Source organism: Mesoplodon bidens (assembly GCF_964165515.1).
Source record: "Mesoplodon bidens genome assembly, chromosome: 4".
Taxonomy (NCBI): Eukaryota; Metazoa; Chordata; class Mammalia; order Artiodactyla; family Ziphiidae; genus Mesoplodon; species Mesoplodon bidens.
Window position 1 is genome coordinate 116,470,516 of NC_138160.1, and position 26,717 is coordinate 116,497,232.

General features: G+C 40.8%; 1 long non-coding RNA gene across 1 annotated transcript in view; it reads left to right on the forward strand.

Moving 5' to 3' along the window:
* Positions 1–26,717, forward strand: part of LOC308616706 — a 252,155-nt gene that overhangs the window by 114,005 nt on the left and 111,433 nt on the right. Inside the window, exon 6 of the long non-coding RNA XR_014015745.1 lies at positions 25,813–25,891. This is a non-coding gene — a long non-coding RNA (uncharacterized lncRNA). The remainder of the gene's footprint in view (positions 1–25,812; positions 25,892–26,717) is intronic.

Sequence of the window (26,717 nt, forward strand, 5' to 3'; positions counted from 1 at the left end):
CTCAGCTTGCTGAATCTGTGGTTTGGTGTTATTGATTGAGAGAAGTTCTCAGTAATTTTTACTTCTGTATTTATTCTACTTCATTTGTTTTTTCCAATTAAGCATAGGTTATATACCTTTTTAAGTTATCTTGTAGGTCTTGGGTATTATTTTCCGACTTATTTTCATTCCTTTTTTCTCTTTGTATTTCAGTGTGGGAAGTTACTAATGTATCTTTAGACTCACTGATTTTTTTTCTTCCGCTGTGTTTAAAACCGTTTATTAAAGGCATTCTATATCTGTTACAGTGTTTTTTATTTCAGCATTTCCTTTTAATTCTTAAAGTTTCCATCTCTACACTTACATTACCCATCTGTTCTTGCATGTTGTATACTTTTTCCATTAGAGGATTTAACAGATTAATCATAAATGTTTTAAGTTCTCAGTCTAATAATTCCAAAATCTGTGTCATATTTGAGTCTCATTCTGATGCTCACTTTGTCTCTTTAGACTCTTTTTTTCTTGCCTTTTAGCATGACTTGTAATTTTTGTTGAAAGCTGGACATGATATATTGGGCAGTAGAAACTGAGGTAAATTGGCCTTCAGTGTGAGGTTTTATATTAATCTGTCTATGACTCGAGTTGTGTTTAATGTTTGATGTAGCTGTGGGTGCAAGGGCTTCGAATTCCTCTCTAGTGTCTTTGGTTTTCCCCCCTATTGTCTTTGGGTTTCCCTAAGTACTCCTTCTTAAATAGAGTCTGTGCCTTGCAACTCTTCTAGTTGCCTTGCACTATTATTGTACTGGAGCACTGTTGATGTGGTGGTAAGGCACAGGGAAGAGAAAATGCTCTATGATCTTACAATTAGGTCTCAGTCTTTTAGTGGGCCTTTCTCCCTGGGCTAACACCCTCACAAGTGTTTCTTAGCTTTACCTTCTATTTCTTTAGGTGAGACAGACTACAGGGGGCTGACGTTGGGTAATTGCCCTTCTACCATCTGCCTTGGTAAGATAAGGTGCTGATAAATTCTTTTTCATTGGAGAGTAGGCCTTTGTTATAGAGAATGCTCAGAGTACATTTCAAAGTGTTTTACTTTTCCCCTCCTCCTGCCAGAACCATGAGGTGATTATTATTATTTTTTTTTTTTGGCTCTTCATCATGAGAACCTGGTGGGTACCTGAAGTTAAAAACCACAAAAGTTTAGCGCACTCAAGAAACATCCCCCAGGGGTTTCTCACTGTCAAGTTACCCACATTCCACCTCCAGCAATTCATCAAAATTGCCATTTAAATATTCCTACCAGTTTATGACACCAAGGACTTTCACACTAGGGAAGCGGAATCCCTTGGGTTCCTAAAGAATCCCCTGGGCATGATTTTCTGTACTTTGGGGTGGTGATGTGTCCTGCAACTTCAGTTATCTGATAAGCCCAAGAAAAGTTGTTGATTTTCAGTTTGTTAAGCTTTTTTGTTGTTATTGTTGTAAGTATGGGAGTGATGATTCCCAAGCTTTTTACATGATGTAACTGAAACCAGAAAACTTTGGGAGAATGAGGCAAGGAAATAAATTACAAGAGAGGTGCAGATTTATAATTTTATATTTCTAGTCTCAAAAAAGATTTTCAGCTGTGTCCTACTTTTTCTCCCATCAAATGAAGGAGTCTGTGAGCATACAGCATAAGATGTTGATGTTCAGCCATAGAGATGGTGAAACATCCATTCAACCAATTTGAGGTTACTAAAACTCAGAGAAGGCAGATTTCTTAGGCTTTCATCTGATGTGGCATGGAGAGAGGGCATGAACTGCTCATGATATCTATGTCATATTATGTCTGGGTGCTCTAGCAGATGGTCCAAAGCTGGAAAACATACTGTTCTCATTTGCTAGCATTTTTCTTTTTTATTCTTTTATTAAGGCAGAAATTTATTAACTCATTGTTAATGTTTGTATTATTGGCTTAATCATCCACTATATATACAGATCCTTTTTTGTCTGAACTATTTGTTAATTGCAGACTTCTTAATGCTTCTCTCTATATATCTCCTAAGAATAGGAATTCTCCTCAATAACTACAATATAATAATCACACTCAGAAAACTTAATATAGACTCAATATGATTATCTAATATCTAATTCATTTAAAATTTACCAAATTCTTTCCAAGAGATTATTTATTGCAATGTTTTGATCCATTATTCAATCAAAGATAATGACTTGATTTAATTGGCATGTATCTTAAGTTTTCTTTGATCTAGAATAGTTGCCCAAACTTTTTTTCAGGGGTTCTTTTATGACATTAACAATTATTAAGAATCCAGAATATTTTTCAGAGTGTCCCTATGTTTGTATTTGTCTTATTGTTTTCTGATGACTTGATTCAGGTTGAACATCTCAGGCAGGGATTCTACATTGGTTATTTTGTGTTCTTTTAAGGAATCACTTCAGGGGACACAGGACATCAGGTTTTACCTCCATTGGTGACATTACATTTGATCACCTGTTTAAAGTGATCCACCAGAGTTTTCTATTATGTAGGAATCTTTTCACATTTGTAATTAATAAGTAATTTGTGGGGAGACATTTTGAGATGTTGTGAATCTTTGGTTCCCCAGAATTCTTTTCCTCAGTAGTTTAAACATCATCGATGTTTCCTTCCTGAACCAATTTTTAGTCCTTAGCTATAGAATGGTGGTAATTTTTCTGTCATTTCCTCTATATTTATTACTTGGCATTCTTCTGTAAAATAGAGCTTCATACCTCCTCTCTCTTTATTTTTTAATACTAGTAGGGACGCATGTATATATGTATGTATGTGTGTATACATACTGGGCATTAAAGGAATTTGAAGCCCCTAGCACCTACAGCTATAGATAATATCAGCATGAGCTCCTGGGATCCTTTTTATTTAGTGTATCATAATACATTCCTTTTATTTTTATACTCAGTTATACTCTAATTTGTCCAGTGATTACCTCTTAAAACTGGCTGTGGAATCCTTTTGACACGTTCCCTTTAGTCTTTGAACAAGTTCATATTTTCTGTTACAACTAGATATTCCAGGTTTGCTTTATTCCTTCTATTTGGAAGACCTAGAATCAATCATTTCTCAAAGATCCCAGATTACTTTTAGTGGGAAACAGTATTTAGAAATCAAAATCTGGGCACTAAATGTGCTCATTGTTACTGGGGTGCCATTGCTCCTATCCCCTTTTGGTGGACAAAGCTAGAACATATTTTTAAACTCCTATTCATACTAATATCTTTAATTCAATCCAGTATCACAGAATTCTTCATCTTTTTCCTGCATTCCATATTTGTATCTTCTCTCATTGTGAGAACCAATATTGTAGAAATAGGCATAGTAATAACTCTGGTTCCCAGCATCAATATATTTACTCATTTGCTCAAATCTACAATACACAAAAATAAATAGTCTCAGAGTTGCTACATCAATACCACTACCAACACCAAATCTCCTAAATAAATTTCAAGATTTCTTTGCTGTTCTTTTCATCTTTAGAATAAATCTCAATGAAGGTATCTGGAGTAGTGTTTTCAAAACTTACTTGAACAAATCCTATTTATCTTTTGTGTAATTTTGATGTCTATTTGTTATAAAGAAAAGATAAATTGCCTGTCTATATTAAATTTTATCCTTCTTCCCATCTTTGTCAATATATTTTGATTGTTTGAGCGTGTAAACCTAGAATCAAAGGAAAAACTAAATAAAAAGATATGCTCAGAGATGTACCAATTCTTTCTCTTTCTCTGGCACCCTATTCCCACCCATCCCCTCTGGGTTATTAATTAGGTAGCTAATTTCATTAGTTTCTGGCTTATTTATCCTTCTAGTATTTCTTTTTGCAAAAATAATAGACATTTTCTTATTCTCTGATTTTTTTACATAAAGAGTAAAATACTATATATAATCTTTTGCACATTGCTTCTTTCCACTTAAAGACACATATCCTGAAGATCACTCCATATCAGTTCATAAATAGCCTCCTCGTTTATTTTTATGGATGTATAGTACCTCATTATGTGAATGTATAATAGTTTATTCAACCAAACTTCTAAGGATAGGCATTTAGTTCATTTACAGTATTTTGCTACAATAAATAATGCCTCAGTGAATAATCTTGCTCACATGCTGTTTGTTTCTTTTTGATACTATTGCAGATAAATCTTCAGGGTAAGTTCCTAGAAGTTGAAACAAAGGGTTTTTCAGGTTTTTTTTTTTCACTTGCCATGAACAATTAGACTCAATTTTGAAAGCAAATTTTATTATTTTTTTGTATTGTGGAGGTGTGGGGAAGCAGATAAGAATATTTTGGTTATGTAAAAGTACCAAAACTGAGACAATGAGGAATCAAACTCTTGAGTGTAATAATAATTTAAAAGTTAAACTTAACTGTTTCAGATCTCCATCAGGAGGCAGGCCTAAAGTTGGAAGCAATGAGGAAACTAGATTTATTCTCACTCTGAACCTCAAAATAAACAAAAGAGCTGGGAACCAGCATGGTTGCCATACTGCCAACTCCATGGGTGCTGTGTTTATGGAATAGAAATTGAATAGTGTCCCCCAGGAGTTATGGCATGTGACAGCCCTGGGAACTTGGACTACAGAGAGGGATAGAGCTATTCAGATAATTGACATTGGGCACCAAAAAGAAGGGTGTCACTACGGACTGGAGAAATCAGGAGTATTTGGACAGCATCAACAACAAAAATCTGTTTTGGAGCAATTGGATGGATTCGACTCCATTCAACCCACATTTATTTGGCATACACTGTATACAAAGTTCTGCAGGATACTTGGAAAGCAAACTCTCCACGTGTACCTACTACATGCCATAGACTATACTGTTCATTATTTCAGTTATCATTAACAGGTTTGTAGTGAGGTAATATCAATATCCCCATTATATAGATGGGGAAGCTGAGGTTCTGGGTGGTTCAGGTATATGTCAGATCAACCTATTTCAAATTGCGGTTCAGCTCCTTACTAGCTGTGTGATCTTGGGTAATTCAGGTAACCCGAGACTCAGTCTTCTCATCTGTAAAAAGGGGAGGATAATAGGAAAATTGGCAGCACAATCTAGAGCAGCCTGGTGCCATCAGCATCTGTATCACCTGGCAGCATTTTAGAAATGCTTACTCTCAGGTTCCACCTCAGAACCAGAATCTCAGAGGGTGGGTTTAGCAGTCTGTGTTTTCACAAGCCCTCCAGGTGATTCTGATTTTTGGAGTTGGAAAACCAGTTGTGTTAGAGGTTAAGAGCATGGATTCTGGATCCTGACTCCATGGGTTTGAATCCTGGCAAGACTCTGCTTTTAGCTGTGTGATACAAGTTACTTAATCTGAGTTCACTCCTTTGAAAGTGGATATAATGACAGTACCTACCTCGTTGAGATTGCTCCGAGGATTTAATGTACATAAAACACAACAGTGCCTGGCACATAGGGAGTATTACAGTGAGTATTTTAAAGCTTTTTGTTAAACAGAATAGATAAAAATAAAGGTTGCTGGGGGTTTTAGATAGTGTGTATAAATTGTGCTTGGCATATAGTAAGCCTCAACACATGTTAAGTTATTATCGTTAGTAGTGATAATGCCGTAAAAACTTGTTCTAAAGTCTCAGAGCCAATAAGGGAAAGCACTAGGACTGGAATGAACTCTGTCCATTTCTAATGTCTGTACCCTCCCTATACATTACACTGTACCCCACATGAACAGTCTCTGCTTTCAGGGGGAGATAAACATAAAAAGTCCACACTAAGCAGGTGGGCATCATGGCAGAAATCAACCTAGGAGCTGTGGACAGATGCATGCAGACAGAGCCGCAAGAAACAGAAACTGTTGGCCTCAGAGGGAGGAGGATATCGTATTGGGGAAGTGATGGAGGGAAGAAGTTGATGACCTGCTGGGTAAGAATTGAAAGGGACACATCATTTCAGCTGGAAACACTCAAAACGTCATTATTTCGAAATTGCTGAGCAAATTCAATGGCGGGTATTCCTGTGCTAATGTGTTAATAATAATTCTGCAGTTAGGGACAAGCCTGAACTTTTAGCATTCAAGGCCACTTAAATTTTAAAGAGTCATCTTATGGAAAGTTTTAATTAGCTCTGGATTGTAACTAACATTCTCTTTAAAACTGTGGTGGGCGTTTGATCAGGTCTGGTTTCCAGTGGATGGAAATTAAAGCTGGATTTTACTCATTGCTCTGCCTTTGGGGCCAAGGCAGTTCATCTTCTCTGTGGCTCAGCTTGAGCTCCATGTAGCAAGGCATTGTGCCCACCAGAGGATTCAGGCCTGCGAGTCCCCTTGTCCTCTGTGCAAAAGGAGAAGGGTAGCAGGGCCACTCAAGGATGAAGGTTGGTCTGACCTCTGACTACAGCCCCTGCCTCTCCTCCCTCAGCTTATATTCCTCCTCCTAACACCTAGATGTCCTGCCTGGTTTTCAGGACAGTCTCCTGGGTACAGGTGCACATTCCAGCTTCATTCTGTGCCTTCACCTGCCTTCTAAAACCCCACTGAGATGTGCAGGCCCAGCTCTGTTCGCCCTTTTTTTGCAGCATGGTATGGTGGGACCAACGTGAACAGGGTGCTAGTGGACCTATGTCTGTAAGCTGACTTTGCCATATGTAAACTGTATACTTGAGGCTTTTTCATCTCTCACACTCAGTTTTCTCATCAGTAAAATGGAGATAAAATACCTTTACTGTGAGGATTGGAGAGAATCCAGTGGTTGGCCCATAGCAAATATTCAAGGAGCGATTATTACCATCATTATCCCATCACTTCCAGCCATTCTCACGTTTAGTTCTCTTCTGCCTGTGTCCTTCTCGAATTACTTTATGGAGTCTTCCCTTCAAACCCTGAGGGCTGACTTCTTTGAAGTCCCTTTTACTGCTCCCCCGCCCCAGTTCCCCCGTGGTGATCACATTTTTGCGTTGACTGGAAGCCCCACAGCAAATGAGCACCCTTGTTACTGGTGGGAATGGGGTTCTTGCAAGTAGCCGGGCTCATGATGGAGGAGTATAAACTGGCTCCAATGGTGTAGCACTTAACCAGAAAGAAAAATAACCAAGTTTAAGATCTGGAACTTTAAGAACCATGCTGAGTTTGGCAGTACAGGAAGCCCAGGTCTGAGGGCTGATTGGTGCAGTTCTGGGACCTGTTTGTTATTTGAGGGTCTGGGAGGCTCACAGGAAGTCCAGAGATGGAGAAGGGTGAAGTGAATCTCACCTACACCTATGACCGGGCAGCACGGAGCAGAGAGTCAAGCAGGGGAAATCAGCCAACAGGGAATGTCGTGTCTTCAGGCCGCTGTCCCAAAGGGGATCCCAGGGCTTCGCATAGCAGAGTAGAAGGGGTAAAAGCAGAAAGGGACCAGAGAGTGTGCAATGACCATCCTTGAGTTTCTTCCAGGTGGTGGACCACTTCATACCTCATGACTATCTTCCTACCTCTTTCTGGCCATGTGCCTGTTTCAAGTGTGACTGTGAGTTAGTTCCTTGGGACCTAGAGCTCTGATTTTTTAGATTCTGAAGTTTGGGTTCCTGCCCTGCACCTCACCACAACAGAGAAGCTAAGTGGAAATATGCAGACAGTAGGGTCTTTGGAATTAATCAGATCCGAGTTTGAAGTCAGGCTATAGAATCTACTAACCTCTTTATATTGGACAAGTCTCTTCATGTCTTGGCAAAATAAGGCTTATCTTTCAGCTGTGAGGTTTCTTTACTAAGGCACACGTAGCCTATTGCCTGCTCAATGAATGGTAGCTATTTGGTGCTTCATCCCATTGGTGGCTCTGATGAGGTCTTGGCCTAGAAGATTCGGTGAGTTGTTCAGGGGATGACAAACTAACCCCAAGTGCCTAAGGCTCTTCTTTTCTTCAGCTAATGTAGTCCAACTATCTTTAGCTAATTCAATCATTTCTCATTCACCAGTGCATAAATTGTCCTCATCATAGGCTTAACCATGCAGCTTATATGGTTTGGGGAGAGATTGATTAACAAATCCCTAATTGAAGCTCAATAAATGAGATAAATCTGAAAGTCTGTCAGATGAAGCAGCAGTCCAGAGATGACCACTAGCGATATTCAGTTATCCAATTCACCTAACAATATGTCAACAAATACTTCTTGTGTGTCTACTTTATGCATGTCAAGCCTAGGACTATCTTCTTTGTCAAAAATGGATATTAAGGGAATGCCAACTCAGCCACGGTCAGTCTGAGTAGACTATAATTAGGAAAGATGACCATTGTGGGGGTCAGAGTTAGGGCAGGAAGTTTAAGGCAAGTCAGGAGATGGAGACAAGCTCAGAAAGGGACCAGAAGGTGAGGCCAAGAGACCATAAGAAGACAACTAAAACCAGAGGTAGTTATCATCTACCAGAGGTGAGGAACAGAGCAGAAATTGGTGACACAGGGATCCGGGAGTGATCAGGCTGAGACCAGTGTCTGTGCATGTGGTAGGTGGGTGAGGGCTGGGATTGGAAGGTGAAAGAGTTGAACACAGATTTCTTTTATACTCTGGCAGGGAAAGGGGTATTGGTGAATGCATGGGTGAGTTCATGTGACTTATAGGGACCAAACAGACCACAGGTTTGTTAGAATCAGTGTGAAATGCTACATGCTCAAGTCAAATATGAGCTGTTGGCTTTACAGTTGTGAGCCTATTTGTTCTTCCCCCTGAGAGTAGGTAACTGCACAGATAAGCGAGTATGTGTCTATTTCCCTTGACTTTAATTGTGATCTCAGCACTGAGCCCATGTCATCTAAATTTACTTCACATTGTATTTTCTGAGTTGTGCCATCTCACACACTTGGCTCAGCTTGCCGAGGTCGGATTCCCAGGCACTGGGTTTGTGCCTTTTCCAGTCTTCATGAAAACACTGTGTAGGCTAGTAGAAGTCTTGACTTGGTGTCCACTTTATTGTTCAATTCAAATTGGGCGGGCTTCCCTGGTGGCGCAGTGGTTGAGAGTCCGCCTGCTGATGCAGGATACACGGGTTCGTGCTCCGGTCCGGGAAGATCCCACATGCTGCGGAGTGGCTAGGCCCGTGAGCCATGGCCGCTGAGCCTGAGCATCCAGGGCCTGTGCTCCGCAACGGGAGAGACCACAACAGTGAGAGGGCCACGTACCGTAAAAACAAAAAAAACAAATTGGGCTTATCACCCTTTTCCTAATAGAAGCGTTTGCCAGTCTTCACCCTCATCCTGGTACCTCTGTCCCCTCTGGCAGCTATGGCTAAAAACAGAGATGGCGTGAGAGACTCTGCATCTTCCTGGACACTTTTAAACAGATCCTTGATCACCCTCTCCACCTCCGTGCAAACCTAGCTCAGGCAAGGAGTGTTTGAACTTACATGCATTTTCTTCCCTCTTCTGTAATCAGCTGATGTTCTCCTGTTTCAGCCTTTGAGTGGATTTGCTCCACATGTTAGCTCACAGAGCCTATTTCATCTACCTAGGGTCTTTATTTCTCGGGTTCTTTGTCCTGCCTCAGAAGGATGTGTGCTATTTAAAGAAAATAGTGTATTGTGTGATATGAAATTTCTCTCTGTCTGCAGTTCTGGAAACCAAGGTTCCAAAAAAGGTATCAGTTTAGGGAAGTGTCAACAAACATTCCATGCACAAAAAAAACCTATTCTCTAGTGAAGTGCCTCAGTATCAAATTAGCCCCTGAATATGCCCTAAATTTCTTCTGATGTTTGACTTGGTTATAGTTAGTTGGAAACATCGTTGATCAGGGATTATATCCTACCACTGAGATGCTGATTGTGCTCCGAGAGCTGTGGGACCCTAGGAAAAGGTTTAGAGGGCCTAGAGCTCTCTAATCCTTCATACTCTTTCTGAGCTTCTCTTTCTTTATGTAAAAGGAGAGATAACTTCACTTCTTGAGTCCCATTTTAGAATTGTAACCTGTAACAGAAAGCTTTTTTTTTTTTTTTTTTTGCTTTATAACAAATTTAATCAGTTATACATATACATATGTTTCCATATCCCCTCCAGAAAGCTTTTTTAATAGCAGATCAGTTTCCCACCTAATTGGGGGTGAAAGAGAGATCATTAATTTGCAGGGAAATCAGTGTCATCCTTATCTAGCTTCAGCTCTGAAGGTTACACAGGCTCAAAAGAAGCTTGTTTACAGGAACACTTGTATGCTCCCATCGCAGATGTTAGACATCAGCCATGGTGCTTAATGCCACCTATGTAATATTCTGAAACGAGTGTGGACTTCCTCTTCTATGTCATCTGTCCTGGGGAACTTGAGGAATAGAAAAACTTGCAGCAGGATGCTTTCCTCGGGTTCTAACTGGTGGCTGGGCATTTGGAATCCTCTGGCCTGCACATTAACCCCTTTGCTTTGAGCTAGAGGGCCTTTCCTTGCACAGAGCATGTGTTGACTTCTACTGTTAATTATTTAAGCAGGCTGCATGACTCTCCCCTCTCAGTGGCTGGAAACCACTCCTACATTCCTGTTTCTCAGCTCATCTACTTCTAATCTAAATCTTCAAATGTATTTTTAGAACAAGTATGCTTAGAAGTAGGTTTTTGACATTTTCAAATATTAGAATTGGAGCATATTTTTTTCCGTATCAAATGTACAATGGCAGAATGTACCCTTAATTTCAAGAAGACTCATTAAAAACTTCCATCTTGATACATAATTATCATGAGTCAAAGTGGTCATGATTAGTCAAGCCTCACAATTAAAATCCTCTGTTTGATGGACTTTTGAAATAAAATGCCATTATTATCTAAAACCTCAATCATCTATGACAATAAGGTTCTCAATTACTTCTTTTGTTCTTCACAAAAAGATTAATAATCCTAGTTCATATTTTTTTTTAAGTATCAACATCTGCAAGGGGCATACCACATAAACCATATGTAGCTAATCTCTTCCAAAGGGAACAAGAAACAGATTGAGGCATATGTTTTATGGACAGCTAGTATTGCCCTACAGCAATTGTTCATGCTAATTATCTCTCTTGAATTGATTATGTTTGCAGTAAATTATTATCTTTATGATTATTGCTAGTTTCAGGAAAATGTTCAAGAAATAATTGGTGGTTAGTATAAATGACCTTGCACTGAGTTAGTGTTCAGATAAATGTCACATTAAGTAGATAATTGTTGTGATCTGATTCTTACCCTTAACAGCTCCTTCTGGTCCAGCTGCTGCATTAGAAATCTTGAGCACCCAGGTGGAATTCTACAAGTATTAAGAATACATTTGAACCTCTTAGATAAGTCCTTAAGTTTATGTGGAATATTGTCCTGGACATTATCACTACGTTAACTTAGGTGGCCATTTGTGACTATAGTGATGACCTTTGCTTGTTCCAAGGCAGTGATCCATCATGAAAGCCAAGGACAGACTGAGTCTTCATTTATCAATACAACCCATAGCTACAAATGCGATAGACTAAGGCAATATTTGATCATCTCCCTATATAAACTCTCCCAATGTTCATAGTCTTCATGATCAACAAGTTCTTCCTTTATAATTGAAATTTATTTTTCATCATGTGTTATCCTTGGTTGCAAAGATAACTAGGAACTAGGTGCTCAAACTTCATTAATTTTTTTTTTGAATTTTATTTTATTTATTTTTTTATACAGCAGGTTCTTATTAGGTATCCATTTTATACACATCAGTGTATACATGTCAATCCCAATCTCCCAGGTCATCCCACCACCACCCCACCCCACCCCGCCACTTTCCCCCCTTGTTGTCCATACATTTGTTATCTACATCTGTGTCTCTGTTTCTTCCCTGCAAACCGGTTCATCTGTACCATTTTTCTAGGTTCCATATATATGCATTAATATATGATATTTGTTTTTATCTTCTGACTTACTTCACTCTGTATGACAGTCTGTAGATCCACCCACATCTCTACAAATGACCCAATTTCATTCCTTTTTATGGCTCAGTAATATTCCATTGTATATATGTACCACATCTTCTTTATCCATTCGTCTGTCAGTGGGCATTTAGGTTGCTTCCATGACCTGGCTATTGTAAATAGTGCTGCAGTGAACACTGAGGTGCATGTGTCTTTTTTGAATTATGGTTTTCTCTGGGTATATGCCCAGTAGTGGGATCGCTGGGTCATATGGTAATTCTATTTTTAGTTTTTCAAGAAACCTCCATACTGTTCTCCATAGTGGCTGTATCAATTTACATTCCCACCAGCATTGCAAAAGGGTTCCCTTTTCTCCACACCCTCTCCAGCGTTTGTTGTTTGTAGATTTTCTGATAATGCCCATTCTAACTAGTGTGAGGTGATACCTTACTGTAGTTTTGATTTGCATTTCTCTAATAATTAGTGATGTTGAGCAGCTTTTCATGTGCTTCTTGGCCATCTGTATGTCTTCTTTAGAGAAATGTCTATTTAGGTCTTCTGCCCATTTTTTGATTGGGTTGTTAAACTTCATTACTTATTGGTAGGCCATTGAGAGTGCGTAACTATTTATAGAGAAGTATGACTCACATAGCTAACAGTATATATTGATTACCTACTGCATGCAGGTCCTTGCATATTTTTGTTAGGGAAACAACTCAGGAAGTAATCAAGTACAAATTGGGTTCAAGCTAAATGTCTGGATTTACCTTCAGCAAAATGAGCCGAGGATCCTAATATTTCTAGGTCTTACTTTTTATCCCTAATATACCACCAGCACAGCAATATTCAACAAATATGTGAGCCATTCTTATACTGGATCCTGCAGAGCATGGTTGTGAGTAAGACATTCATTTCCCCTGAGCAGTCTTCTGAGGGATATGAAATAGGTAATGGCAAAAAAATAAGGTCATTACTGAGAATGGACTTGAGGATATGGGGAGGGGGAAGGGTAAGCTGTGACAAAGCGAAAGAGAGGCATAGACATATATACACTACCAAACGTAAGGTAGATAGATAGTGGGAAGCAGCCGCATAGCACAGGGAGACCAGCTCGGTGCTTTGTGACCGCCTGGAGGGGTGGGATAGGGAGGGTGGGAGGGATGGAGACGCAAGAGGGAAGGGATGTGGGAACAGATGTATATGTATGACTGATTCACTTTGTTATAAAGAAGAAACTAATAAAAAAAACTAATATGCAATCTACAACATCCAAATAAATGATTTAACATATTTTATACAAAAAAAAATAAGGTCGTGACAATACAGGGTTACGGTGTGGTTAGGGTATGGGAGGTCCATGGAGCTGGAGGATCACAGAGAGGTGCACCTAGTCTAGCGGGGGAGACAGAAGATATCTGGTAGAAGTGACATCAAAGTCAAGTTCTAAACGATGAACAGGAGTTAAGAGAATTCGAGTTGAGCTGGGCAAGGACTGGGGAGACACACAGAGAGTGAATTCTGGCTTCTTGACAACGGGAACACATATATAAGTTCCGAAGGCCAGGAAGAGGGCGGCACACTTTGAGAACGATAATGGAAGTTAGTTCAGGATGGCTGGAACATAAAGTGCAGATAGTAGCTGAGCCTGTAGGTAGAAGTTTGGCTTTTGCACTGAAGGTAAAGGAGAGCCATTACAGTGTTGGGAGGGGAGGGACATGCTCAGATATGCAGGTTAGAAAGCACACCGTGATAGCAACCTGGACTACCATTGAAGGAGGGCAGGGGAGACCCATAAAGATGCTGGAAATATAATCTAGGACAAAGAATGGCCCCCTCCAAACACTCTTGCTTTTCCATGTTCCCTGCAAGTAAAAGCCCATTTGGGAACCAAGTTAACAGTTGAACGGTGTTTTTCAGTTATTCTGGGGCAGTACTATAATCTCCTTCTTATGAGAAGAATGCTGTTTGCCATGGCTGAAAAATGCTCAATTGGTAGTTCTCTGGGAGAAACTACTCAATTTGCTAAAATTTAAATACCCACAGAGTAAAAACAAAAGAACCTAATAAGAAATGTGTCACTGAAATTGAACAGAAGCTAGAAAAGTCCCATTTCTTGTTTTGTTTTATCTTTTCAAAAGCTTGGCTCCACAGCAATTTACCCACGTTATCGTTCATCCTATGTATCATTAGCATTTGGGAAAATGCCTGAAACTGTCACCATGAGACAGGCAACATGCAGAAACTAGAAATGTGGCTTGAAGAAATTAGAAAATAAAACTCTTAAGGAGGAGGGATGAATGTTTCATTAAATATAAAGATGATGCTAAAGAAAATCCTTCCTGACTTTGAGTTGCTGGCTACTGAAATGTCATCATGAATTCGGTCTTTTCTGCATGCTCTGTGGTACAAAACCAATTATTCTGACAGTCCCTGTCCTCGGAACACAGAGACCACTGATGTGGGCAGACAAAGCAAGGGCCAGTTTTGAGCCAAACATATATTAAAGCAGATAATAGTTTTAAAAAGAAAGGCATTGGTATTTATTCATTCATTTATTCATTCATGCCAGTACATATCATACATAAGACAGGGGGCCCAATGGAGGCAAGCAGTCCCAGGAGAACTGGATGTGGGCCATGCCCATGGTAGGCTTAGTTATAGTTGAGTAGAAGTGTTAAGTCATGGCCTTAAATGGCGAAAACAAAGTGGAAAGTAGTTAAGTGTCAGTAGAGAGTGTGCTTTCAGTAAAAGTGGGTAAGGAAAACAGTGGGGGGTAGTGAGTAGAAGGAAGAGGGAAAATAGAGCAATTAACATTTTCCTGAACCAGGAAATGGATATCATGTGGTACGGACTATAATTACTCATTTTTTTTAACACGAGGGAACTAAGACTTAGAGTCAATAGTTTACTAGCCCTGGAATTTTGGCTCCTGTTAGCACAGGGGATCACCCTGGTACCTGTTGGACTTCACGGTACATCATTTTATTTCTAATATACTCTGGAGTTGAGGTCTCAGGGTAAAGAAGAGATTATGACTTTGGTTTCAAGATTTTGCAGACTTCACTAGGTCAAGGAACCATGAGAATTCCATGTATATTCTTCAAAGAGTAAGACAGAGGTCAAAAAGCATGGAGCTGATGTGTTACAGGGTCTCTTCTGGTATGGTACCAGCATAGGGAGTTCAGATAATGAGAATCTCGGTATGCCAAGGAAGGCTTCTTAGAAGAGGTGAAGGCATAGCTGGACCTTTGAAACTAGGACCTGGACAAAAAGGAGAACAAGGGAATCTTCAGGAAGGAAGAGAGCTGAGGAAATAAAACCAATCCTGCACCCACTGGAAGGGTAACATTGATGCCAGTTCAGATAACTGAGAAAAGACCTCTCTCTACCAGTGTCTGACTTGAGGTGAGGAGACCAAGAAATAACACCATGAAGGTTGTACACCAGATATGATCTGAGCTTTTTGGGTTGGGAAGAGACATGATTTAGAGAGGTGGCCGGTGGTAGACAGTAAAAGCTGAGCAGCTCCCTTGGTCTCCACTTGCCCCTCTCCATTTTTGGATATGCACAATGGACATTTTCCTAGTTGTTTTTTTTTTTTAATTTTTTGCTTTATAACAAATTTAATCAGTTATACATATACATATGTTTCCATATCCCCTCCCTTTTGCGTCTCCCTCCCACCCTCCCTATCCCACCCCTTTTTTCCTAGTTTTGACAAATGCAGTTTTAAGCCTTCCTCTCATCCCACCTGGCTTCCAAGTAGAATGTATTTCTGTGCCCCTCTTACAGCCAACACTTAAGAGAAGGATGAGTTAGAAGGAAGAGGGTTGGGGATATTAGAGTGTACCACTGATTCTCTGGCTGTCATTGTCTCCATCTACTTTTTAGATTTATTTACCTGGTTTGTAGTTTTCCTCCCATCACTGGCTGAGCATACCAATAAATACATTCAGTGTTGGAGAGTTTCCTTTCTGTCTGAACATGGCATATTCTGGTAAGTGTTAGGGCAGTGGGAGAGACGACCAGTTGCTGAAGGTAGGACATAGGATTTGGAGACCTTGAATACAGTCTGGACATTGGGCTCAATCATAGCTGAGACATAGGAACAAGTTTGTTTTTATGAGACCTGGGGTATGTCGTACACAAATCAGAGAAGTGTGGGCTGGAAGGAAGAGGAAAGAGTGGCATTTTCTTAATGGCACTCTACTTCTCCATTCGAAGTTTGGCTCTGTGATACATGGCTTGGATGTCATAGGCGGATGACCAAAAAATGCACTGAATTCTAAAGAGCTCAGCTCTGCCTGTAATGGTGGTAACTCTCTTGAGTTACCCTTGGAGTTCACAGGTGGAGTGAACTGTGGAGGCTGAGGACCACTGACATAATTTAGAGAAATAGAATACGTTCAACAGGAGGCTATATATATGTATATATATATATATATATACACACATATATACAGTAGGCTATATATATATGTATATATAGCCTCAGGGAAGCAGTCTTCCCGGGTCACAATTTGGTAGCATATTTCAAGTTTGGGTTTTTTGACCCAGAAATTTTACACCTAAGTATTTACCCTATAGAATAATAAAAAAAATTAGCTTATAGCTAATGCCTACTGTACATTTACTATGTTCAAGGCCCTCTGCCAAGCAATTTTCCTGCTTTATCTATTTAATCTTCCCAAAAATACTGAGAGACAGGGACCGTTAGGTACTATTATTTCTTTGTCTGGGGAAAGAAAAGGTCACCCAACTAGTAGGCAGTTAGAAAATAAAGTAGTTGCTTCCTGTTAAGTATTGTTTTAATTATGAAAAACAACTGAGGCAGCTTAAAATTCTAAAATTCTACAGGAATTTGTTAAATTATGTCTCAGTTATTCAATGGAATTCAGCCATCTTGACATTGAAAGTAATGGTGTAGAATATTTTTAACATACACAGATGTCTCTGCTGTATTAAGTGTGAGAAATAGGTTACAAAAGAGTATATACAATATGTCTCATTTTTGTTTAAAAAATAGTATCTGTATATTTTCCTGTGTATATACAGACATCTTTATAAGTCTCAAAATCTATACATCAAACTATTAATAGAATTTATATCTGGAGGGTGGGCTTGTGCCTGGCATTTACTTTGTTCTTTTTGTTGATCGCTTCTTATTTTTTCTACATTGAACACATCTTTACTTGTTTAATATAAAAGGTTGCTCCCCACCCTGAAGTCTTTGAAAAACAGAGCAAAGTCAGTTAATAGTTGTTCATTTTTATCTCAAGTGGAAAATAGAAGATCAAAGGGCAGTGTGCTCAGTGGACAGTAAAACAAAGCAGGCTGAAGAGAACTCTTCAGTTGAACTCCCTAAAGATTTTCTTGACTAGTAGTAGTGAGTAAAAATTGAAGTACTCAGCAGGGGTAGGTTTAGAGCTGCATGGCTTTATACGGAGCAAGAAGGAGGTTCTCTGAAACTCAAGTGCTCAGTCATTTCCCCAAGTGCTCCAACCTAAAACAGAGATTCTAAACTTGGGTTTCAGTGGGTCCCTGGATAGAATCAGGGATGTCCATGAACTTGGATAGAAGGAAACTGCATCTTAATCTTCTTAACTGTCCAGCTACACATTAGAATTTCCTTCCAAAACTACTATGTGGCACCTATGACTTTGTCAGCAATAGAAAGCCCATGTATTTTCATGTCATGTTACAGAATTTTCTTTTTTTAGTTTTTGGCCCCACCCCACGGCATGTGGGATCTTAGCTCCCTGACCAGGGATCGAGCCCATGTCTCCTGCATTGGAAGGCAGAGTCTTAACCACTGGACCATCGGGGAAGACCCCAGATGTTTTTATGTTTATTATTACTTTGAAATTATCATAGATAATGCTTCACAGATCTGTTCCTTAGTCTTATTATTTAATGCAGTAATAAAGAAGCATACATACTGCCGTATCTTTTTTTTTTTTTTTTTTTTTTAGCTAACCATGTTTCAATATCATGGTTTCCTTTTGGAATCCTGTGTCTCTTAATCTTATGTGTTTAAAAACATGCCCCTGAACAGGGGTCAGTAGACTTAACTGGAGTGCCAAAAGAGTCCATGGCACATGATAGGCTAAGTGCCTCTGATGCAAAATCTGTAGATCAGACAGCTCTGGCCATTCGGAAGGCATCTCTGCTCTTCTAAGTTCCTCCATGAGGTGTCTTGTCTTGAGGTTGAAAGATGGGTCACAGAGCTTCTAGTTACAAGAATGTGAGCACAGCAGCTGGCACGCAGTAGGCATTTTAATATAGGTGTGTAATCTTCTCTCTTTCCATTCCTTACCTGCCTCTTTGAGTGGCCAACAGCTATCCCTGTCCACAAGCCAGTTAAAAAATAAAAAGTTAGCAATTAACTATTTTTTTAAATGGCCATCTCTTTCGCTGTATTGAATGGGGCTTTATCCAACTGACATCTGTATAAACAGATCATCCATTCAGACATCTGCTGAGCACACTTCAGGTAGAAAGGCCCACAGTGTACTTCTTGGAGACATAAACTGTTGGCCTTTTGTCCTCCAGGAGAGCATCGTCTGACAGGGGAGAAATGAGGTACATGCAAACCGTTTTCACAGAAGGTGGAAGGAGCAGCTGAGCTTGGTTTTGGGGTGTGGTGGCACACTTGTTTCTAGAACTCTGTGCTTGCCTACTTTTTTCTTTATGGAAGTATGGTTTAGTTTTGTGTTGTTCTTGTGAAAAAGGGACACAAACAAAAAAATACTAACCACCTTTCTCATCTCCTATTTGAGTTTATTTTTCTATCCCTTTCACTGTTATGTCCCTACACTTGCCCCTGAGCAGCACGCGGTAGGCATCCGATTGTTATTTGCTGGTGGATGAAGGTAGCATGCATCCTGGTTTACAAGACACCTTCACATCCATTGACTTAAACCAGTGTTTCTTAAAGTGTGATCTGAGAAACAGAGAGATTGTTAGAAGTAGATTCCTGAGGCTGCCCCCAACCTTCTATGTCAGAATCTCTGAGCTTAGGCTATAGAAACCTGAACTGTAAGAAGTTCTCTCTCTCCCCTTTCTGGTCCACTTCTGTGGTGATTCTTATGCACACGAAAATTAGAGAACTACTATCTTACAGGATCCTCCAAAAAATCCTATAAATTAAGTAGGGCCAGCACCATCAGCCCATACCAGAAATTAGGCACATGAACAGAGGAGAAGTTAAGTAGTTTAACAGAAGATGATACATTTATAATGTGGCAGCTGGTTAAGGTATTATTCAGAGAGAAGGAGCTCGGCAGGTAGAGGGAAGAGAATTTTACAGCCAGAACCTGTAAAGCCAGTCCCAGAGAATGGAGAGTGTAAGGTGGACGTGGAAAGTCTGAAGCTCAGGCAGAAAGATTGCGCAGGAAAGTTCATCCAGGTAAGGGGAAGTGAAGGCTTCAGTGAGGCCAAGAGTTCTGGGTATGAGAAGGAGAAAGTACAGCCGGTTCTCGTCATTCGCACATTCCGTATATGCAGTTTCACCTGCTAGCTGAGATGGATCTGTAACCTGCAAATCAACACTCAAGGTGCTTTCGCTGATATTCACAGACTTGCACAGAGTGGTGAAAAAATCCAGGTGCCCAGCATGCATGTTCCCAGCTGAGGTGGAGCAAGGCAATTGCTGTTTTAGCTCTCAGACTATAAATACATGTCCTTTTTGTGGTCTACTTAGTAGTGCCATGTTTTTTGCATGTCTGTGCTTTTTGTTGGTGGTTTCTGTATTTAAAATAACCCCCAAGTGTAGCAGTGAGGCGCTGTCTAGGTTCCTAAGCACAAGAAGGCTGCGATGTGCCTTAGGGAAAAAATACGTGTCAGATAAACTTCATTCAGGCAATAATGATAGTGTGGGTGGGCATGAGTTCAATGTTAAAGAATCAACCATGTCTATTAAATAAGGTGTTTTAAAACAGAAACAAGCATAAACAAGGGTATGTATTGATCAGTTGATGAGAATGTTGTGATCAGAGGCTGCTAGGAAGCTAACCCTGGATTTCCCCAGGAGCCGTGGCTCAGTGTTCACTAAATCATTGTTCCCGGTGACGTCATAGAGCACATTTATCAGGAAGAATAAGACTCAACTGTAATTAACTGTCAGGAAAAATGACTCAACTGTAATTCTTGCAGCAATGGCACCTGGAAGTGTCTGCCCTGCCCCAGTCCCTCTGTGTTTTGGTGTCAGGGCTAGGAACCCTTACAGCACTGCAGTGTGTTTGCCATGATCTGTGTGCAAGGGTTGGGAAACTGAAGCTCAGAATTGTGAAGTTGATCTGATGTCACTCAGCAAAGAAATGCCAAATGCTAGTTTGCCATAGACATTGCAGTCATAACCAACAGGGCTTTACTTACTCTTGGGGTGAGCGGGCAAGAAAGAAGGGAGAGTTGTACAAATAATCTCAAGATGTCAAGCCCAGAAACAGGAAGGTGATGGTGCCACTAGGAAGAAGAGCAAGGTAAGATTTTAGTAGCAAAGCAAGACTTGATTTTAGCTCTAGATCTGGAAGTCACCCACAAAGATGCATTTATAGTCAGAAGAAAGAGAATTTGGGAAAAAAAGTTTGTATTTAAAGAAATAGAGGGAGAAAAGGGAAGCCAAGAAAGAGAAAAGAAACCTTAACCAGATGTAGGGAAAGAATAGAAGACTACAGGGTAATGGAAGCAAAAATGGATTTTCCAAAGAAGTGGAGAAGAGATGGCCTACAGTGAGAGACACTCAGAAAGGTCGAGCAGGATGAAGACTGAGAAAAGGTCACTGCATTTGCCGATGGGCTGTCACTGGTGACCTTTGGGAGAGTGGCTTCTGTGACGGTGGGGACAGAAGACAGAGAAGGAAGGAGTGAGTAGGTCTGAGCCATGGAGGCTGCAGATATGGATGGCTCTTCTCCCAGCTGCAGATCTCCAGAGGGGTGAGATGGGAGGGTGGCTTTAAGAGGAGACAGGAGCAGCCCTGGAGACAAGGAAATGGAGTCCAGGAAAAATTGAAAGCCCAGAGAAAATGTCATTTTGAAAACCCAGAAGGGGCTAAGAGGGAAGGAACACGCAGATTTGTCCTTTGGGAAGAGAAGGAGGTGTTTTTGCTCCTTGAGGCAGTGTAAGGTAAGGCTTGCATCTGCTGGGGCCTGGAGAGACAGAGGAATCTGAAGTTTTCAAGCTAAGACCCAAACCAGGACTATGGTTATCCTAAAAGGCAGAGATGATGAACAGCAGGAAAGATGGAGACACCTACTAGGTTCACATTTTCAGTCTCAGAGAGATGATATTGACATCATCAACTCTGACTGCAGAATATCTAGTCATTTTGGGAAATAGCCTTGTTGGACACATAGACTATTATTTCAAAGCAGTTAGAGTTACTTGGCTACTTCTAAAAAGTCATGACCTAGAAATCTTGCTGAATCTGCATTTGCCATTAATAACAACTATTTAGGAGCTGGCATTTTCAGGCAGACACCTTGCTTAAGTTCTTCACAAATAAAAGAAGTCACTTAAATCTCTCAAGTAGGTTAAACGTTTTCCATCCTCACTTGTCTGTTTTCCTTATTCATCAAGAAATCTGGCAAGCCTTTTATCTACAGATGTTGCAGAGGCAGACTTCAGCCAGGCTTCTGTGAAATTGTCACAAAACCCCAAATTAATGAGACCTGACTGCCTAACACCACACTCCAGCTGGACCTGAGCGCCCCTAATAGCCCTGCCCATGGGAGCAGGAAAGTGAGCTCGGCATTGTTACTGCATCTTGGTTAAGACTCTTCAATGATTAAAATGCTTACAGGTATAGAATGTTCCCAACAGCCCGTTCCCTGGGAAATGCTGTGTAGAAGCTGATGGGTAATAGCGGCTCGCTCAGCCGAGTCCAGCCTTGAGAATTGAGATATTAAAGTTTGATATGCGAAGGAAGCAGTTTTCACCCTGAGTCCAGCTCACAGCTCTTACTATCTCTGCCCCACCACCGGGCTCGGAAGGAAACTGCTCACCATCTCAACTGATGCCCCTGTTCCGTAGCCTCCAGCTTGACCTCTTGGCACAAGGCAGCCTCCAGCTGCATCCTTCCCCAAGGCTTCTGCAGTAGACCAGACCTGGATTCAAGTCACCTATGTCCCTTACCAGTGGTGCAATTTTAGGCAACTTACTGAGCATTTCTGAGTCTGTAAAATGGAAGCATAGGGGTTGTCATAAGATGCAAACAGGTGTTTTTGACTCACTCAGCAGTGGGCAAGATGCATAATGGGCTGCAAGGCAGTGCTTAGTGTTATCATTCAGTACTGTTTGTTATCTTAGATGCTAAGCAATTTAATATTTCTAACCTTTTTATTATTCTTTTTAATCTCAGATTCCAGTAATGTGTGCTCATCATAAGTCAAACAGTAAGAAGTGTGCAAATAAAATCTTTTTTTTTCCTTCCTTCCCTTCCACCACTTCACACGCCCTTCCAGAAAGTATCCATTGCTAAGTTTTGTGGGTACCCCTCACACCCTTCTCTGTATTCATACTAACACATTCATAAATATCAGGGATTTCCCCCCGCCTAAGTATGTACGTGGGTTTCTGTGGTTTTTTGTAAAAATGGGATCATACGGTGCTCAAACTTTTTCTGATGTCACAAATGTTTCTCTAGGTCAGTATTCCAAATAAACATATTCTTTGGAAGAGCCACATGTTACCCTAAACAGCTTATTAATAATATAATCTGTGCATAATATATTGCTACTGTAATTGCCTCAACCAGCCTCCTATTGATGGAGAGTCATGCTATTTATAGTTTTGTTTCTCTAGCATAAATATTATCATTATTATTTCATCATGGGCATAAAACTGGGCCTCCTGTAATATCACAGTTTAGATGGGAAAACCAGAATCCATAATTAAGTCTCCTATTTTGCATTATTCTTTCTTCCACTCTACCCTATCTGCCTTCAATTCTCCTGTCTCCCTGCTCTCCCCCTCCATCTCTTTCCACCTCTCCTCCCTCTCTCAAACCCCACCATCTTTGTCCTCTCCATACAATTGCTTCTCACATACCTGATAAATCTGGGAGCAAGGGGAGACTGAAGGTTTGTTTTATTTCTACATTTTATTGGATCTGGCCTTCAGGGAGCCTGTAGTCATTTTTATGACAAAGCATTACTTGTAAGAGGACTTTGCAGTCTCTAAGCAAATGAATGTAAATGAATTCCTTATGTAAATGAATTCCTAGGCTGTGCCCTATCTGCCCAGTGGGCACCCTGTTGGGTTCATTTTGTTGCATTAGTATCCTCAGGAAAATTAGAAATATGAGATTCTTCTAAGCAGAGGAGAGCTCTTGTTTCACTCTGGAGAAGCCATGTTGGAAATTTTGGACACTTTTTGCTACAAGCTGCATTTTTAGATCTGCAGAGTTAAATGCATAAACCGCTCCTGAAAGTTTAGTTTGTTCGCTTCTCACCATATCCTCAGCCTCTGCCATGTGTAGAGACTGGGCTTATTTTGAAGCCAGAGACCCAAAGCTTTGGCCCATCTTGATACAGTGGTGGTACCCACAGGTGGCCGACACTGAACACGCAGAGGCTAGGCCAGTGCTGGCAGAGAGGGATGGGGCTGGTCCCTGGTAGGGGACAAATTCTGGCTTCTAGGGCAGGAAAAGACCAGTTCAGGCAAGCCCTCACGCTTCTGTTTGGCAAAGAGAAAATTCCATTTAGCCTAATCCACTATATTCAGTTCAACCTATAGTGTTTTAGTCACTTTTAGTTTAAAAGTCTTGCCGAGGTATTGAGTCAAATTTACATTCTGTCATTATTTAGGAACTTTTCTCAATTGAGAGCTCTCCCTCCAGGTTTTACACACACACACACACACACACACAATTGATTCCAAGCTTCTTTTTTTTTTCCTTTTGGAAGTTCTTTTATATATATATATATATATATATATATATATATAAAATTTATTTATTTATTTATTTATTGGACTATAATTGCTGGTGTGGTGTGTTAGTTTCTGCTGTAGAACAAAGTGAATCAGCTATATGAATACATATATCCCCATATCCCCTCCCTCTTGAGCCTCCCTCCTACCCTCCCTATTCCCACCCCTCTAGGTGGTCACAAAGCACCAAGCTGATCTCCCTGTGCTATGTGACTGCTTCCCACTAGCTACCTATTTTATATTTGGTAGTGTATATATATCAATGTTACTCTCTCACTTCATTCCAGCTTACCCTTCCCCACCTGTGTCCTCAAGTCCGCTCTCTACATCTGCGTCTTAATTCCTGCCCTGCCACTAGGTACGTCAGTACCGTTCTTTTAGATTCCATATATGTGCATTAGCATCCGGTATTTGTTTTTCTCTTTCTGAGTTACTTCACTCTGTATGACAGACTCTAGGTCCATCCACCTCACTACAGGTAACTCAATTTCATTTCTTTTTATGGCTGAGTAATATTCCATTGTATATATGTACCACATCTTCTTTACCCATTCATCTGTCAATGGACATTTAGGTTGCTTCCATGTCCTGGCTATTATAAATAGTGCTGCAGTGAACATTGTGGTACATGACTCCTTCTGAATTATGGTTTTCTCTGGGTATATGCCCAGTAGTGGGATTGCTGGGTCGTATGGTAGTTGTATTTTTAGTTTCTTAAGGAACCTCCATACTGTTCTCCATAGTGGCTGTATCAATTTACATTCCCACCAGCAGTGCAAGAGGGTTCCCTTTTCTCCACATCCTCTCCAGCACTTATTGTTTGTAGATTTTTTTGACGATGGCCATTCTGACAGGTGTGAGGTGATACCTCATTGTGGTTTTGATTTGCATTTCTCTAATGATTAGTGATGTTGAGCATCTTTTCATGTGTTTGTTGGCCATCTGTATAAGACTTCACACCATTAGAAAGACCAAAAAGGAGGAGGAGGGGTCTACCTATGGGTGCCTCTCTGGGTCCTCCTTCCCCACCCTCCTGGAACTGGAGGTGTGGAAGTTTCCACCAGCCTTTGTTATGCTCTCTGGCTTGGTCTTGCCCTGCTGAGTGACCTTGGTGCTGCCTGCTACACTGGCCCATGTCCCTGTTACTTCTTGCCCACTCCAGGCCCACAGGAATCTTCTGTGCCAGATCGGGCTTGCAGGTTAGGGACCAAGCTTTGCCACCTTCTTCCCTCACTCTGCCAACCTACTATCATTGCTGTTTTGTTCATTTCCCCAGAGGGATTCTGCTCAGGAAATACCAGTTGAGAAGCAAGTACCAGACCCTCTATTCATAGTCACCACTGAGGTACCAAGAACATTCTCTTGAGGTCACCCAGAGAGGAGAGGTCAGCCCAGAGATGTAGTTTGTCCTCCTAGTCAATTTTCCCCAAAGCCCCTCTCCTCTCTTTCCCAGTCTTTTTTTTTTTTGGTAATATTTATTCATTCATTCATTCATTCATTCATTCATTCTGCACCAGGTGTTAGTTGCGGCATGCAGGATCCTTTGTTGTGGGGTGTGGGATCTTTAGTTGTGGCATGCATGTGGGATCAAGTTCCCCGACCAGGGATTGAACCCAGGCCCCCTGCATTGGTAGCACCAAGTCTTACCCATTGGACCACCAGGGAAGTCCCCCCAGTCTTTTTTTAACCTCTGTCTTGGTGGCAAAAACCTCCAAATCATTTGTGCTTTATTTTCTACCTGGCACAGATTGGGAGAATCTGGCCCTAGGAAGTATATCTCTTATCATTTAGGAGATGAAGGATTTAAACTCTCTGGTTATCAGCTATGAGCTTGCTCTTCTATAATGGGGTATTTGGTTGGAGGAAGGGACTAGTGGATAACAGGATAGAGAAAGGAAGGCATCTTTCAGGTGACACTTTATGTCATCTTGTCCCAGCATTCCATAATCAACTATGTAACCATTTGCTTTGTGGCTGTGTTTCTGTGGTGGCAGTGATTGTACTGTTATATCTCCAACACTCTCCACTCTGTCACAGGTGCTCAGCTGACATTTGCTGAATGAATGAAGGAGCCATCACACCAGTGCCAAAGGTCACAGCCTGCCCGCCCACAAAGGTGAGTTCTGTCAACCCAGGAGGGCTGACTGGCGCTCCCTGTAGCCCTCATCCATGCGCCAGAATTGGTGAGAGAAGCTGGGGAAACCTGGATGAGCAGTTGGGAGAAGAGGGGTGAGGATGTGGGGAAGGAGGTACAACCTCACGAAAGGAGGAGGTGGAATACCTACTATCTATATAGCAGTCTCTTGATCTGAGATGCCAAGGGCTTCTGTCTGAGTATTAAGGACAAGATGCTTTGTCTGCCAGTGCAAGATCCCAACTGTCATCAATGGCCATTTTCTTTTTGTCTTATCTCATTTTATTTACCTTTTAGAACTCTTCCAAATATTAGAGGAAAGAAATCAATACCAATTTTCACCTGTCACATTCCACACTTCAATTATTAATGAATGTCAAATTTTTTTTAGCATCTTTTTTTTAACATCTTTATTCGAGTATAATTGCTTTACAATGGTGTGTTAGTTTCTGTTTTATAACAAAGTGAATCAGTTATACATATACACGTGTTCCCATACCTCTTCCCTCCTGCGTCTCCCTCCCTCCCACCCTCCCTATCCCACCCCTCTAGGTGGTCTCAAACCACCTAGCTGATCTCCCTGTGCTACGTGGCTGCTTCCCACTAGCTATCCACTTTATGCTTGGTAGTGTATATATGTCCATGCCACTCTCTCACCTCATCACAGCCTCCCCCTCCCCCTCATATGCTCTAGTAGGTCTGTGTCTTTATTCCCGTCTTACCCCTAGGTTCTTCTATGCCTTAACTTGGGTTGAACTCGTAAAGGAAGGGAAGAAAGGAATCGAAATCCCATCCACTTCCCTCTTTC